The following is a 3,859-nucleotide window of genomic DNA, read 5'->3' as shown; positions in this document are numbered from 1 at the left end:
TATTATTTAGTACTTTTCATACGGTTCTAGTACGAATTTTCAAAAACCCAGCCTTATCTGTATCCTTTTGACCAAGAGTGACACTCACCCAAAATTTCAAGATTCTAGCTTCAGCCGTTTAGTCTGGGAGTTGATAAATCGTTAAATCAGTCTGTCAGTCAATCACTTTACTCTTTTATTAGTATAGATTAAATTTGTACCAAATATAGTACCATATAGTACTTTTCGTACACATGAGTAAGCGCATTCAAAACCATCTCCTCAAATGGACCCTACATCTCAACCTTAATTCGCGCTCCAAATTTCAAGTTTTTAACGCTATCCGTTCACATGCTACCGAATTCTACCAAATTTAGTACATTTTTGTACTTTTCTGATACTTATAGTTCGAATTTCCAAAAACCCGTTGCTACACCTATACTATACTCCATCAGCGACCACCAGTCCAAATTTCAGAGTTCTAGCTCTACCGGTTCGCCAAATACAAATGGTATCACATTTAGTACTTTTTAATACTTATCTGTCACCTTTGGACCAAGGGTGACCTCACCCATACTTTCAAGATTCTAGCTTCAGCCGTTTCGTCTGGGCGTTGATGAATCGTTAAATCACTCAGTCAGTCAATCACTTTACCCTTTTATTAGTATAGATTAGTACCTTTTAGTACTTTTCGTACTGTTATAGTACGAATTTCCAAAAACCCAGCCTTATCTGTCACATTTGAACCAAGAGTGACCCTCACCCAAAATTTCAAGATTCTGGCTTCAGCCGTTTCGTCTGGGCGTTGATGAATCGTTAAATCAGTCAGTCAGTCAATCACTTTACTCTTTTATTAGTATAGATTTTGGTCATGTTTCTCAACCGAATTGACTCTAATTAAATTTTTAAGGCTCCATATGGGGCGTCAAATCTTCCTACTAATGATAAATATTGGTTCTCTTTTAAGAAAATTTCCCATATATAACGCTTCATCACAAATTTCGGTATTTTAGGCACGTGCTTCAACCAAATGCATGCTTATTCAACCATATTTGGAACATATAATGCCCTTCTCTTCATCAGAAACTGATATCAGGTCTAATAACCATAGAATACGGATTGGAGGTCTTCTGTTTTGAGGAATACTAATAGCAGGTCTACTATTCCAAATTTCTACCGATTGGATTTCTTCTATTAATAAACTGTTAAAAGGAGGTCTTCGGTTTATGGTAGACTACGAGAGCAGTTCGGAAACTTCTTAGCCTATCACAAAAAACGCGATATAAACAAAAAATTATAAGTGTAGAAAATTCCCATTGGAATAAATATCGAGGAAAAAATAATAGATTTTCAAAATTTTTGAACCGTATATTCAGATAATAAAAAATATAATAGTCCGGTTCAATAAATTTAGCACTTTAATGACAGACATATATGGCAATGAAACCGGTTTTATTGTCTGAAAATCCGGTTCAAAAATTTAGAAAACCGGTTCTTTTTTTCCCGACATTTATTTCCTTGATGTATTTGGCATAACTATGTAGGTTTTTAGTAAATAATTCGGACGAATCCGACAGTTCTACATAATAAGGAATGCATACTGAATTTATTGAAATAGATATAGGGTTTAGTGACAACAAGTGAAAAAGCGTTAAGTTCGACCGGACCGAACTTTGGATACCCTCCACCATAGATATACTGATAGGTACTAGAAATGAAAACATAAGGAACATACCAAAAAGTGGACCTATACCGACATTTCTAAAAACAGATTATGTAAACCATAATACAAATTTCAGAAATTTTTAATGGATAATTATTGCTTTATGGCTATTGAGGTTGCGGACTTTAGGGTGAGGGTGGACACTTTAACACGGTCGAAATGTGCCTCATCGAAATATTGGTTCCAGACCCCATGTTTCTTTGGATCAAATCCATTTCAGAAAATTAAAATTTCATCCAAACTTTGCGCGTTTTATTATTTCTTCCAAACTAAGTTCAAATTCGAAGATGAGGAATATCGGTCACTCCACACAGGGGCTAGGTCTAAATGCGGCTGTAGTTCATTATCGAACATTTTGTTCTAATTTTTTATCTCGCTATCCTCCACAGGTGAAATGATTACAACAGAGTCTTGGAACCAAACTCAAAACGCGGAACAAATCAGATTACAATTTTAATATGAACCAGTAAGGAAAGTGGTAAAGTCGGCCTGGGCCGACTATATGATACCCTTCACAACTTTGCGTATATTCTACATATGTATCCGAAAAGACGTCGCTGTACTGTTTAAAATTTAATCTCAATCAGACACCCATTGATAATTTGGTGTACAATCAAAATAAATAAGTCGAAATTATATTTGGAGGCTAAGTTATATCTATATCTGAACCGATTTCAAGCCAGCCTGCCAAAGATTAATTTATATTAACTTCAATACGTTGTGTCAATCGGCCTCAGGGATTTTGGTGCACCATTTACCTAAAATCGAGCGAAACTATATATGGAAACTATATCTAAATCTGAACCGATTTTCACGAAACTTAGCACACATAATTCTAGACCTAATTCAGTAGGCTATACCAAATTTCGTGCAAATCGAAAGATATATAGAGACTTTGGTATACCATTTACTTAAACTCGGGCGATACTATATATGGGAGCTATATTTAAATCTGAACCGATTTTCACGAAACTTGGCACAAGTCATTATAGACCTAATTCAATACGCTATGCCAAAATTCGTGCAAATCAAATAATTTTCAGGGACTTTGGTGCACCATTTACCTAAAATATGCCGCAACTATATATGGGAGCTATATCTAGATCTGAACCTATTTTCACAAAACTTAGCATACATCATTCTAGACCTAATTCAGTAGGCTACACCAAATTTCGTGCAAATCGAAAGATATATAGGGACTTTGGTACACCATTTACCTTAATTCGGACGAAAATATATATGGGAGCTATATCTAAATCTGAACCGATTTTTCAAAAGGGTTCGTCCTTGGGCCAAATAAGTGAGCTGTGCCAAATTTCATACAAATCGGATTTAAAATTTAACGCCAACAGACGGACGGATGGACGGACATGCATAAATCGACTTAGAAAGTGATACTAAGCATATTCACAAAAGGAACCATGTGTCTATCTCGATTCCTTTTGCCTGTTACAAACATATACACAAAGACATAATACCCTGTACCAATGTGTGGTGAAGGGTATAAAAAGGGGGTTATATGGAGACTACCCCAAAAAAGGCGGCGAATATTAATAATTTTTGGTAGAGAGATTTGTTACCTTATACGACTACAAAATACCAAATTGCAGCAAATTCGGTTGAAAAACGCCCTCAAGAACCCCAAAAAACCGAAAATTAGGGGTACCCTTATATGGGGGCTATCCGAAAAAATGGACTTATATTCATAATTTTTTGTGGAGAAATTTGGTACCTATTAAGAACTCAAAATATTAAATTACAGATAATTCGGCGGGAAAATAAGATCAAAACCCCCAAAATGCTGAAAATTATGAGGTACCGTTATATGGGGGCTACCAGAAAAATTGGACCTATATTTATAATTTTTTGTGGAGACATTTAGTACCCAATAAGAACCCAATGTAAAATCACTCGAATGTCTTCAATATGGTCTCTATAGAAAATCTCTTGGAGTTCTTTGAGGCTTTTAATAGGTTATATCTCTCTTTAGAAGACTTAAATAAGGCATTGCTGATAGAAAGACCTGAATAAGTCCTTGACTTTTTGACAAAGATCTTCTTGTCTTTTAGAAAACATTCTGCATTTGTTGGCCTAGAAAGTCTTTCAAGGTCTACTAAACATAGAATACCAATTATACCGATAGGAGGTCTTCGTTTC

Source organism: Musca vetustissima, unplaced genomic scaffold, assembly GCF_032173495.1.
Source record: "Musca vetustissima isolate MV318-11 ecotype Yass unplaced genomic scaffold, APGP_CSIRO_Mvet_v1 utg19342, whole genome shotgun sequence".
NCBI classification, from domain to species: Eukaryota; Metazoa; Arthropoda; class Insecta; order Diptera; family Muscidae; genus Musca; species Musca vetustissima.
The sequence above is the reverse complement of the archived record's forward strand: the minus strand, read 5'-3'. Positions refer to the sequence as shown.